At 40.3% G+C, this 14,294-nt stretch overlaps 1 pseudogene; it reads left to right on the top strand.

The window, feature by feature from the left end:
* LOC137239640 (tyrosine-protein phosphatase 69D-like) overlaps nt 1–10,575 on the top strand; it is a 32,008-nt pseudogene extending 21,433 nt beyond the window's left edge.
* Nucleotides 10,576–14,294: the final 3,719 nt, after the last annotated feature.

Raw genomic sequence — 14,294 nt, 5'->3', positions numbered from 1 at the left:
TTAAAAATGCACGATTTTATTTTTAGCTTCACTTTCGGAATATAATAATCTTGTTGCACCATTCTGGTCATGAGGTGTTTTTCTGCATGAAGGAGATTTGAGTGTAGGAAGTCGAGAAAAAGGCTGCAGAATTTTGAAGTTTGTGGAATTATTATGGGATAACGCTCGTTGTTGCTCATATGCAGATTACTGAGACGCCCGTTCACGCGTAGTACTCCCTTGTGGTCGATAATGGGATTCAGGGATAAGAGACAGCTTTTTTTGGATGCTTTCAATAATGAGGTTGAGGAGTGGTGGTTGGCCAGAACTGAGAGGGTTTGGCTAACCATTCTGGTCCGTTCCACCAGAGTGGGTAGTCGACTAAGTCTTGAGGTCGACATCCTCGAGTTCCTAGATCAGCTGGGTTATCCGTGCTGACTACATGTCTCCACATCGCGTTGTTTACATTTTGGGTGATCTGAGAGGTGCGGTTAGCCACGTAGATTTTCCACATATGGGGTGGCTTTTCTAGCCATGCTAGCACTGTTAAAGAATCCGTCCTTAGCATTAATTCGTGGGGTGGTAGTTTTATTAATTTTGAGAAAATAACTGCTGGTCAAAGGTCCAATTGAGGGAGACTGACTGAATTATTCGACGAACTGGGGTCGTAGGAGTACATGAAGGAGTCTGTATGGGCTTTCCATCTTATTCCAAGCGTTTTTGAGGAATTTGAGAAAATCTATGTCTAAGAGATCTGAGTGTGTTATGCCTTCCAGTAGTTTTGGGTGGGTGCCGTTATTTACCTGGGAGGGAAATCTCCAGATTTGAGCGCTTCGATGACTTGGGTCATAGAGTCGAGTATGGACTCTATTTCATATCCGCCGGCGAGGATGTCATCTACATGTATTTCATAAAGAAGTACATTGTTGGCGAGCGGGTATTCTTCTTTGGTGTTGTCGGCTAATTGGCAGAGGGTTCTTATCGCGAGATAGTGTGAGCAGTTGATAATCTTGATCTTCTGAGTATACGAGATTTTGGCGATACATTTTTTCTATGTCACCGCAGAACACGAACTTATAGAGGCGCCATGGTAATATGACTAACACTAAGTCCATTTGTAGAGTTGGGCCGGTGTGTAGTACGTCGTTCAATGAATTTCAGGAGTGAGAGGGTTTGGAAGCACTGAAAACTACTCGTGCCTTTGTTGTTTTACTGTCGGATTTTATGACAGCATGGTGAGGCAAATAGAAGGAGTGGTATTTGCCTTTGTTAATAACTTCGCGAGGTGAAGTAGGTTCCATGTGGTCCAGAGTTAAATATTCTTCTAATACTTCGGAGTACTTTTCTCTTAACTCCAGTTTATTGCTCTAGGGTTCTTTCTACGCTGATATATTGCTGCTGGGCGAGAGTGTCGCGAAAACCTTGATTGAAGGGGAGTTTGACCATATATCTACCGTCTTCTTCTCTAATTGTGGTATTTTTATAGAGTTCTTCTAAAAATATGTCATCATCTTTCAGGAATGGGGGAGATTGAACCTCTTCTTGTTCCTAGAATCTTTTAAGCAGTTCATTGAGGGACTTTTCTGGACTATCAATTACGTGGGTGGAGAATTCCGATATTGGTTCGTTGATAGGGCCACTTAGGATCCATCCAAATATTGTTTTTTGTGCGATGAGACTCCCAGCAACGTTGTTTTCTACGCCTTTCAGTGGGATTTGGGGGATTATATCACTACCAATCACCCATGTCTATTCTTGCTGGGGAGAAGCAGCATTGTTGCAGGATTATCGCATGAGCGGTGAATTGAATTTGAGTCAATTGAACAAATGGTTATCAAACAGCTGTTGTTGGAATTCCGGACTACGCGTCCGCCCATACCTAATATTTGATAACTGGTTTTTGCGTTGGTAGACAAGGAGCTTTTGTATACGCGAGGAAATGTTTGGGGAGCCTTGGTCTACTAGTGCGCGGAGTTTGAATATTATCGGTACCATCACGGTTGGCAATAAAGTTTATTCCTTGCTATATGAGAAGTGCGACAAAGTTTTATTGTTGGCATTCTGAGAGTTTGAAGAGGATTGACTTTGTGCTGCCTTATTTTGGAGCTTAACTGCTTGTGAAGAGGAAGAGGGGACCTCGTTGTCGTTTAACCCTTGAAGTTTAGCCCTTGTTTGGTTATTCCATGAAGAGGGACGGGGATTGCTGTTGCAGTTGGCCGATAGAGTGGTCTGATAGTGGAGGAGAGAGTGGTGTCGCTTCTGGTAATATACACATTTGAAGTTGCTATTGCTCTCGAACTCCAAATGAGAGAAGGCTAAGCAGTTTTTGCAATAATTATTGTCTCTTACGATCCTATTTCTCTCTGGGACATTGAGTTCTTTGAATTGTACGCAATTGTTCATAGAGTGACTTGAATTGCACAACCCGGTCGGGTTAATTCGCTATGATACGATATAGGAGCTTGAGTTATTATTAGGTGTAGAGGACATAGGAGTGAAACTTGAGTTAGGGTTTCGAGGTCTTCTCGGCCTGTAGGTACCGAGCCGTTCCACTACCTCATAGCGAGTGGTGAGAAATTTGCCCATTTCTAACCAAAGCGGGAGTTCTTTTTTAGAATCGAACGATTGTTCCCACAAACCCATGATTTCGTTGGGTAGCTTGGAGGAGCAAAGGTAAATGAGAATGGGGTACCAATTATCGGTGGGCACATTGTTTGAGTTCAGGGACGATGTACAATTATTAATGGTGGTGTGAATTTTTGAAGAAGTCTTCGGTGTCACAGGGGGGTACTTTGGGGTTCATCCCGGAACTCTCTTGGGGTTGCCGATTGTAAGGGGGACGAGATTACTCTTGAAATGGATTTTATCACCGATTTGGGTTTTAGTGTCCTCATATGCTATTAAGCATGCCCTATATTTCTCGAAGGCCGAGGGTTTAAAATCTTGGGGAAGGTCGTCGTCTTCGGTTTCTACTACCGCATCATAGGCGCTTTGGACTCTCGCCCAAAGAGGTCGATGGTTTTGTCCTCTATTGAAAGGACTCGGTACTGTCCTGTAGGGTCGTTGAGCAGAACCGAATGCAGTAATCCGTGAAAATGTCCGTTTCGGAAATGAACTTATTTGGGACTGAACTGGACATTTTGACAAAGGAAGACCTTTTCTTTATTGTGAGAATTTTGTTTGAAGCGAGCGGGGAGGGAGCTGATTTAATTTATTTATATATATTTTTTTCGTTAATACTACATTTGGAGGGAGTATTCTTATATCGGTATGTAAGTTCTGGGATTGGACTGCTTGATTTGGGATTAGACAAGCTAATTCGTCTATAAAAAATTGTACGTGGGGAATTTGGGAGACGTGCCCACTGTGCCAATTAAAATTCTTTTTGCAACCCTATATATGTATTTACTTAGCGAATAACCGTAACGCGGAGTACAATAGGGGTATATATGTAGGGTTATTGAGTTATAAGCGTATGAATTGATAAATAAATGAATATATTATGGAGAGTAGTGGACTGTATTTATGTAATGGGTGTGCACAGCGGTTGAATGTTTAAAAGGAGGAGGGAAGAATAAGTACCCGGAGATTGTAGTACGAATGTGTCTTTATCGTATGTGTATTTATTGTACATGCAAATCAAACGCAAAACTTTTTTTCCGATATTAAAATTTATTTTTTTTTTGTTCATATATTTGCGAATGATCCTGACCCACTGTGCACAGGGGACATCTACCATTTTCCCGTTTTTATTTTGTATGTGGGGATGTATTATGTATACATATATATGTATATACCGCAACCGAGAATTATGATTTTATTTTTGGCGGCTTCTTAAAGTTTTAGCGGGATAAAATTTTCTATTTTGAGATTTTAATTATGTCCGTTACAAGCCGGAGGGTACTACCGTGAGGGGAATAGAAATTTGGTTTTCTAATTACGGTTTTGTCAATCGATTCAATGATGGTTTCCAACCTTATTAAAAGCCTCGATTTTCGAGCAACTCAGATGGATTAGTTCAGATGGTTGTGTCTTTTTGCGGTAAGTTCTACCGCAATCGTTTTATATCAGGCTATTTTATTTTGAATAAAACCCTTTGTTCGGCCTGAGTGCGTCGTCAACCGGCAGTGGGCGGGCGCACAAGGGTCGGGTTCGGGTTGGTAGTTCACTCGGAATAAATAAAGAGAACACAGGAAGGATTTCCTCGTTATAAAATGGTATTTAATTCAGGTGAACGTAAATTACAATGGTGATATAAATTTACCTTTACGTACAAATGATGGCGGTGCTGATCCTGGGCGACGTGAATTGCTTGCCGGTGAATCGAAAAAGAGGCCGGTTGTCCCGTTGATGACAACCGCTAAGCCGCGAAAAAGTCCTCTGGTGTTAAGAAGGGGAAAAGCCACACACACAACCACCCCCACATATACGTGCATGGGTACTGACAACCTGCACACACACACATGCTTGTGTATGAAACGCATGCATGTGCATGCATGCACACAAATGCGGCGTGAGTGTGGGTGGCTGGAAATATTATTAAATCGTTAGGGCGGGGCGCATAAAAATGGGGATCCTCCAGACGAATATGCTCGTATGGAGCCGCGACGCTGGGGTCGACGTTATATGTGGGGCTGACGCGCCTGAACTCGTGGACACAGACTGTGTGAGTCGTCACCGTCTTGCTCTGTCCATGTTTGCCCCTAAATCTAATGAAACAGCCGGTTTCGCCGGCGGCGTGGGCCTTCGGCAGTGCTAACTCTCGCGCCAGCCTACGGTCGATCGTTGTGCGGGGGGAACATACATCAAGGAGTGCACGAATGAGGTGCATCCGCCTCCCGGCTTCCACCTTAACGACTCCAGTTGGCGCCAGATTAGCCATTGGGCGAAGGGTTGGGCCGGCTGTAGTGTGGGCCGGAATGATTCCGTTCCTAAAGGAACTGTGTTGTGGTAGCTGGCGCGTCCGAAGGGCCCGTCAACGCTCGCGCGTTTTCCGTGGTGCTCGCAGGCGTCGTTGCGTGGGTGGGCGGAAAGGCCTTGATTCCGCTCCACTTTCCTCCCGTCTTTCGTGCGCCAATAGGGGTCGGAACGGCCGTGGGGCCGATCCCCTAGTGCTGGCTCGACCTGTATGGGTGCCCGCTCTACTCCCGGATGGTATCTGTGGATCCTCTGTAAAGGCTGACTCGGACGCATGGAGAGACAGCGCCTCATCCATAGTCCCGTCGTCCACCTGTTTCGTCGTGGGCATCATTTCATAGCCCTCCTCCTCCTCTTCTAAGACTAGCTGGTTCCAGCTCTTGGGCTGCTCTGGCTCCGTTGAAATATCTTCCATTGAAAGGTGCAGTGTGGTATGATGGTTGCTACCACAACTTCTGCACCTGCCCTTACTCGTGCAGTCTCCAGCGCGATGCACCATCGAAAGACAATTTTGGCAGAAGTTAGCTCTGATAATTTCACGCAGCCGTTGCAGCGGAGACTTTGCGCGATAGATAGGACACGACCTGATTGGATGCTGCGCGCTGCATAGATGGCACGACTTCGGGTAACGAGCGGCTTAGCGCTCGGTCCTCTTGCGCAGCGACGTGTAACGAGTCATTCTATTCATAGAGTGTGGAAAAAAAGAAACGGAAATTCAGTTTATTTGTTATGACTGTGTCACGCGTTCGGTGTCGAGTACGCCCTAATTTTATTATCGAGATTTGGGAAATTTTATTAGCGCGTGACTAGGGGGAAAACATCTGCAGCAGCATAAAAAAATGTTCATATTTGGCGCACATTATATGCATGGCCTCTTTCCCCACACGTTATGTGTCTGGGTCTTTAGTGCCTTATTTGTCTATTTTTTGTGTCACCCGGTAGCGTTTTAGCTAGTCAGGCATAGTAGTGCTGCAGAAAAATGAGCATATCCGTTATTCGGTACTCACATTTTGGTACCGAACCGGGTAGAGAGTGTGTTATGTAGTTGTTTTTGCTTCGTTGTTGTTAGTGTTGTTGGTGCTAAAACCCAACAACTTTCCTGCTCCCCGCAAAAAAAATGTATGAACGACACAATTTTATGCGACGTATGAAAAAAATAAAGGGTTGTTCATCTTGGACGAGGGAAAACATTTTATTAAATTTACCTTTTTTGTTGGTTTTTGTATGACTCTTCATTTATTGGATACATTTTTTTTCTAAATATGCTTGGAGTCCTGTTTATTTGGCTGCCTTTCCCAAAGGATACGGTTCCGACGGGTATTTTGCTCCGAAACCGATTTGTCATAAACGGGTTTTCTGTACCCGTTTGCATCTTTTGATGCAGCACTATTTATTGTACATACAAAATATATATGCATATAGATGTGCATACATTGGTATAAGCATATCAACGGCCAGTGCACGGACTTTACCGCATTGGTAGATTTACCAACTTTTTTCATTTTCTACTACTTCTAGCACCAAATGACAAAAATCTAACAACATTTCAATCTATTCGCATTGAAACTAAATACTTGATAATTTGGGGAACGTATTTAATTGCCGAGCCCACCCAAATAACATTTAGAGGTGACAATAACCACTTTTGAAAAAATTTGTGTACAAATTATGAAATAAATCTTTCAAGTAAGTACGCAAATATTTCCCTACGCTATTTTCATCAGTTTTGTGATTAAATTTTAAAGAAAAATCCACGTTTTAAGTAAATACAATGCCAAAAAGGTGAGTATTATATAGGCATAAGCTATTTATATACGAATTTACATGTATTTTTGTCTTGTTTACATATTTTTAAAAGTATTATTTCCGTGAAATGTGCTTTATTTATTTTTCAACAAATGATAAGTTGTGTTGTACAAATAGAGCTAGAGCTGTTGTTTTCTTGTACAAAATCTACCAACTACTCCTATTTTAATTTTTTTTTCGTCCACCACCATTCCCCTTTTTTTTTAAAAAGTCCGCGCACTGGTATAAGTATACCAACAGACCAAAAAACAAAAATTACTCGCGAACATTTATACATACCTATGTATATAATGCAAATGCCACAGAATTGAAGCAAACGGTAGATTGCTTCATTCTTTTCATTTTTACGCGTGGTTGGAGAATGATGGTGATCAATGGCTAAACATGGTAAGTAAATTGTAATATTTCTTTTACCTATTATTATAAATAAATTTTTTTGTATTTTTTTCATTGTTAATTAATTTTATTTTATTTTTGCGGTGGAGATGGGCCAGGACAACGGGATGATCGGGGGTTTTTGCTAGTTATTCTGATTTTTAGGTTACCGGCATCGCAAAAGGGTGCTCCAACGGCGGCGTCGGCCGCGCCGTCAGTTGTCACATTTTTGCGATGCCCATTGATGCAATTTATTAATGCATGATTTTTTTCCTTGCAGGTTTATTAGCAAGACAATATGGTGGAAGATGTATTGTGGACTTCGATGTAATCGAATTAGAGGTGCGTTCACGCCCCTTTGTCCACCGCATGAAGCCGGATTCGCTACATTACAAGTTTCCTGTAACAAATATATAATTTCCGAGACGGTTTTATTCGGGTATAAGCGTCCTTTGCGTCAAGACGCGCCTTTCCATGCGCACACCAATGATAGGCTATACAAATTTACTTTGCTCAATCAGTTGGCTTTACACAATTACAAAAATGCATTATTTATAACCGATGCACAATATACCCCGATGCCGGTCTTCATTCATGCGAGCCAACACGTAATGAGAGCGTAGCAAGCTTTACTGTACAAGTATTACAAACACCGCGCATTGTTGCAAGCCGCGAAGAGAAGGTGAAACAAGAAATTGGGCATGCTGTAGAACTCTATTGTCCAATAGAAGTGTTTCCACACAACGAAACATTTTATAAATAATTAAAATAGCTTAAATATGAAAATTCCGCTGTTGAATTTTTAGAAAAAGCCTCGAATCTCAGCTTAATAAACTCAAGATATATTAATCATAAACTGAGTTTAACTGAAGTCTATAAGGATGAGAATGGCACATATAGTTGTGTAGCATACAATACATTTGGCACAATTGTAATGAAAAGGGATATGGCCGTATTAATCATGGATGTGCCACAAGTAATCATAGATTATGTAAAAGATGTAGGCGCTGACAAAATATATTTAAATTGGACTGTTAATGATGAAATGATCCGGTACAAAAAATTTTTTTACAGCATAAAGAAGAAGGTTCTACAACGTTAAAATTTTATAATCATATAATTGGTGGACGTTATACCTCATATGTGTTAGAAAAATTCCAATCCAATAAAAGTCACACGCTACGAATAACAGCTAAGAATAGTATTGGTAATGGCGCAGCCTTTCAATATCCATCACCTTTACGTACATTAGAAAAGGATCCAATATTTATATAAAGTTGGTACAATAGGTAGTAACCCCTTCCACTAACAATTGGTTGGGATGCACCACCAATTGATATGTTGCCATACATACAATATTATGAATTAGTTGTTCCTGAAGCAGGCGAAACGCCACGTATTGTTCAAGAGACAGTGTATCAACAAAATTCCAGAAATTTGCCATATACTATGTTTGATAATTAAAAAAAAAAAAAAACCCGCCACTGAATATGAATTTAAAATTCGCGCGTGTAATGATCTCACGAAACAATATGGTCCTTGGTCGGAGGTAGTGAATGGTAGCACAATGGATGGTATCGCTAGTGAACCTACCGATCTTTATATATCATGTGATCATAGAAATAATACACGTCATTCTATTCCGGTGCGTTGGCATATGCCTAAAATACCAAATGGTAAAGGAGTTTCATATCATATACAATTAGATGGTTATTCTACATATAAGCTTGATGGTAGGCTACGTAATGAAACATGGGTGCCCAAAATAAGACGAGTAGACGATCCACATCATAGCACCATCTACAATGGTGTTAATCCAAATACAAATTATATTGTCACAGTATCGGCAATTACACGGCATCGCAAAATTGGTGTGCCTGCTACTGCACAATGCACAATGCCTATTGCTGTGCCAGATGCTATTAGTCGTATAATGTGGAATAAAATAAAAACGCCTGATGATAGGTGCGTATTTACGCTTTTGTACCACGCATAAGCGAACGCAATGGTCCGATTTGCTGCTATCGCCTCTACCTAGTGCGCATGGGTAAGAATAAAAGTGAATTAGTTTCACCGGAAAAGCTAAACATTTCAACCTATCAAGAGGTGCATACACCAAATAACACAGAAGGTGGTGCTTATTTGGCGGAAATGTTTTCAGATGAATATTTTCGTTCGGAAATATTTTGAGCGATGATAAACGATTTTTTGAGCATCAAGGTATTAGCGCTGCTGAAGCGGATGAAGCTTGCCGTCATTGCTTACGTGACAGTCCCTTTTTGCGCATACAACCACGTCAGGAATTAGTGACGATCACGAAAGCAGACGTGTTAGCACCAGCCGCAGAGAATGCTGTTGTTTCAACGCCTACTTTAGTCAAGACACAGCCTGTATTTTCGCAGCATGAACAACTAAAGCAAAGCAATCTTACAGAGGCTGCATCAAAAATTTTAGATAAAAAAAGACATCGACCTAGACGACGCAATCCAAAAGTTGTTGCTGGTGTTAATAGCGAGATAAGTTTCGATAATTTAAAGCTTAATGAAAATGAATCGCATACAAATACAGTGTCGAGTTATCAACTGTCGTCGGATGAAAATTTTTGATGGTGAAATTGATATGAATAGCAATAATACTGGATTTTTGGAAGTTGTAGTACGCGATGTTGTACTTACTGTATACAGTAGCTATTTTGAAATAATCACACCTGGTACTCTGCCAGAAAACTTCCAAACCGAACAAGATTTATCAGTTGTGCTTAATATTGTTATACAAGCGCTTGCCGTACTTATTGGTATTGGGTTGGTGCTCGTTGTGGCCACATGCTTCCTACATCATTACAACACCAAGAAAACGGTGGCTGGTGAAGACATTAGCTTAAGAGACTCTTTAAGTCGGGCCCTATTTCGTGGCCGAACTGCAAATCATCAATACTTTATTGGCTCAGGCAATGGAAAGGCATCCGCTATTGGTCCCATACACAAAGCTGATTTATATATGGCTTACCGTAATCGTCACAAAGATACTGACTATGGTTTTCTGCGCGAAGATGAAATGTTACCGAATCGTTTTAGTGATCGTACAACTTAAAACTCTGATATGAAAGAGAATGCATCAAAAAATCATTATCCCAATATAAAAGCATACGATCAGACGCGTGTTAAATTATGACAATGGAATGGCATACAAGGCTTGGATTATATAAAGGCTAATTTTGTTATAGGATATAGGGAACGTAAGAAATTCATTTGTGCTCCAGGTCCAATGGAGAGTACAGTGAATGATTTTTGGCGCATGATTTGGGAGCAACATCTAGAGATTATAGTAATGTTAGCAAATTTAGAAGAATATAATAAATCGAAATGTGCAAAATATTGGCCAGAAAAGATAGCTGATGCAAAACAATTTAGCGAGATTACAGTTAAATTTGTTGCAGATATGATATGCAAGGAGAAGGGTTCAGATATTGGGACGAGAGCAACCAGCGACGAAAATTAATTGTCAGCCGCATCGAACGATATCGAAAACTATAGCGATGGCGCTAATACGAATGTCGACCAGAACGCTTTTTACTCTGAATTAAATTATTCTGTTAACAACTTAAATTTTATTATAATTTTATTTTGAGGTGATTAACTATAAATGATTGTTTGACCTTCTACTACTGTTATATAAACTCTTTTTAATTGAAAATTATTTAATATTTTTTAGTTCGGTTAGCTATAAAAGCGTGTTTTTTAGTTTTTTAACTATTATTTATTTTTAATTTTTTAGTTCAAGTAATTTTAAAAGCGTGCTTTTTTAAACTATTATTTATTTTACATTTTTTAGTTCGATTTACCATCTAGTCTTTTGTGGGCATGTGGTATTTTTTACAGATTATTTCGTAATCTCATCATTTCATTTAGAGCTTCACTGTTGCATGGGGTTTTTCCTGTTAACTTAGAGCAATCATGTTCTTCAATCCGAATTCCGTCTAAAGATCTTACACGACTAAGTGCTACATAAGCTTGTCCAGCAGCAAACTATCGCGAGCCTAAATAAATGACTGCGTGACCGACTGTACAACCTTGCATCTTGTGGACGGTCGAAGCCCAACTCAGGATTAATGGCAACATTCGCCTCTCAGTAGTCCCATAGCTGTATTTTGCTGGGAACTGTATCGACATTGGTTTAAGCATGTGCACACCATCTGATCCAAAATCGATACGGACTGACGGGATGTCTTCCGCGTATAGTTGGCCTCTGCGAAAATTTGGCCAGATAATTTCTGTGATAAAACCCATATGCCATTCATTATACCTTTCGACATGTCAACGTTCGACCTTAACATAATTTTAGCTCCTACGAATATTTTTAGTACACTCGGAAGACCTCCGGTGTTATTAATATCATTAGGTATCACAGAGTCTAAGTCCTTGTTACCTAGATTTCGAGTAGCATCAATGAGTTGGTCTTGCGCTTTTGTTGTTAAATAACTGTCCCTTTACTCTTAAAGCTCTGGAGAGCCTTTTCATTGTGTCTATCAACCTGATCATTCGTTGGATAGATTCTTAATGCTCTCTCAATCGAGATTATTCTTAGCATCTGTTGAAACTTTTTCAAGAAGGATTTCAAAATGCCTAGAGGTCATTCCTCCAACTCTAAGAGCGTTAAGCACATCTGTTAAAGTCGTGTCTCCTTGTTTACGCATTTTTTGCTTAAGTTCAACTAGACGGAACTGTCGCCACAAATTTGTAGCTGGCTTCATGTGTTGTAGTTGTTGAAAAACTTGATATCCTCGAACAGGTGGTAACTGCATTAGATCACCAAAGAGTATCACGTTTATGCCTCCAAAACAAGCGTCTGGATTTTCAGCTGTCGCAAACGAGAGTCGATCATACAAAGCATCTCATAAGGTACCATAGAAATTTCTTCTATGAACGGAAACTCAACATATTGCCATAATTGACGCATGCCTCTTAAATAATTACCAGTAAGAAGTGGCATACTCACAATTACTCCATCTTTTTGTACTGGTAGCTTTAGCAGACGGTGTAGCGTACACCCACCGACCAACCGTGCTGCAACTCCAGTTAGAGCACCAACTTTTACTACCGATTTTCCATAACATCGATTCACTTGATTTTTCAATAGATTAAAGAGGAATGTTTTCCCGGTGCCTGCTCCACCAGTTACGAAAATTTTCTCTCGTTTAGTATCACCATTAAGTTGGTTCCTGATACTCTCTGTGATAAGAATGAACAATTGTCTTTGATCAACATTCATAGCATGTTGCGCACCTTGGAATTCATCACTGCTCATTTCTCTCTCTGGTAACTCTTCAGCTTCAGGATTTATAATCTCTGGCTGTTCTAAAATTTCGAAGACATGTATCTGGTTAAATGCATTTTCAAGCTGTTGGTCCCGCTCTCGATGTTGGCACATATGTCTACTTGTTTCCCTTAAGAAAGCTTCTTTTGCATTATCGAAGCCGTCAAGTAATTCAGTTTCCGAACGATAAGGCATATATTGAAGGAGTAAGCTGTAGGAAAAGTTTTCTGGATCCGATGCTGCTATAAAATATGACACCCTGACAACTGCAGGAACATTTCTCACAGCCATTTTGCTCTCATATAACAGTGGACGACGCATGTTTGATTGTTCTTCATAAGCATCATGATCAACGCTTTCCTCGGTATCGCTTACCGCTTTTGGAAAGTGAGGTTTAAACAACATAGTAAACTCTGTAAGGCTCATGTTTGCAAAATCGTAGTCAGGAAGTTGTAACGGACGTTTTTGATATCTTTCAAAGATATTGCTGTAGTAGCCAATTGCGTGCCCGCTTCTATCGAATTACAATGCTCTGTAACGCTGTTCTGGTTTTCTTGTGTTCAGGAAAATACAATGTCGTGAACTGTGTCGTAATGGAATATGACAAAGCCGATATGCACATTCTGCAGCTGATATTTATCGTGCATGAAGGATCTTAATACGTATCTTGAAGAGTTTGCGTGAAAGATAAGTTTCTTCGCGTTGGATTTGTTGTATTGACTATGCAATTCCAGAATCGACACCTTCAGGTTCTGCTTTTGATAGATACTTTGCAATATAGTATGCTATCGCTTCGTTTGAGCCGCACGGCTGAATGTCCATATTACCTGTTCACAGTCTCAATAACTGTGGGTGGTAATTATTTACCCAAGCATCTTCTTTCGCGACATTTAAGTAAGCAAATTCTGCCCCCTATTACGGAGAAAATCATCAGAAGAATGTGATACTATCCGTGTCTCGTTACATTCTTGACGTGGAAAATTGAATCGACATCTTACAGAGGTATTATTCTTCGTACAAGTTTGTGTATGACGATGAATATGACATTTTTTTACAAGCTCGAAGAGCTCGGGATCTTCTTCTTCTGTAGGAATTTTACAAGAGCAGTTCCGATCTGGTAGAAGCATTCCTTCCTCTGTATCAAATGCTGGTTGATTTTCGATCCAAACTGCCATATGAAGGTGAGGACTACCACGATTCTGAAACTCAATACGCCACCAGAAGTCTTTTACTTTTCCTCCAAATACCTCGTTATTGTTTTGAATGAATTTCATTAGAGCATTCAATCTGATCATGAAATGTTGGCTCAAAATCACTGGGTACTTTTCGATGAGTCGTTGAGTTTCATAAATGTCAAGTGTACTTGGATCACCGTCAGGTCTACCATCGGCTATCGACAAAGCCTTTCGCTGATCTAACCAGTGGAAATCATTTGAACTAAAAGTTACAAAATAGGAGCTCCTATACATCTGATTTGAGTTAATAGCTCGTTTAAGGCTGATCTCCAATAGGCTGCAGAACCTCTCAGATTCTTGAGATAAAGATGGACGTCTTCAACTGCTCCTACGTCTTCAACTGCTCCTTCTTGATTAACAATTTTCTTGCCACATGCTGAAATAGTGCTTTTGATTCGATAGTATTCAAAGAAAGATAAAGTATAAAAGAGATAATAGTTACGTTGAAACCTTGTGTCAATTCCCAAAATTCTACACTGATAGTAGTCCAATGGTGTAATATTTACAGGCCTCTGCTCTGTAAAACAGTTCTTCCCATAGAGAAACAGAAAGTACCAAGCAAATTCTTCTGCTTTTAATTCATGACCCACATTTACTATATTATCATTTGTCTTGCGGGAAATTTCATTAAGGTTTCGTGAAACCTGTATCTCGTCTTCCACATTAGGA

This window comes from Eurosta solidaginis, chromosome 1 (genome assembly GCF_040869045.1).
Source record: "Eurosta solidaginis isolate ZX-2024a chromosome 1, ASM4086904v1, whole genome shotgun sequence".
NCBI classification, from domain to species: Eukaryota; Metazoa; Arthropoda; class Insecta; order Diptera; family Tephritidae; genus Eurosta; species Eurosta solidaginis.
Note: the sequence above shows the minus strand (reverse complement) of the source record. Positions and strands in the feature narration are given on the sequence as shown.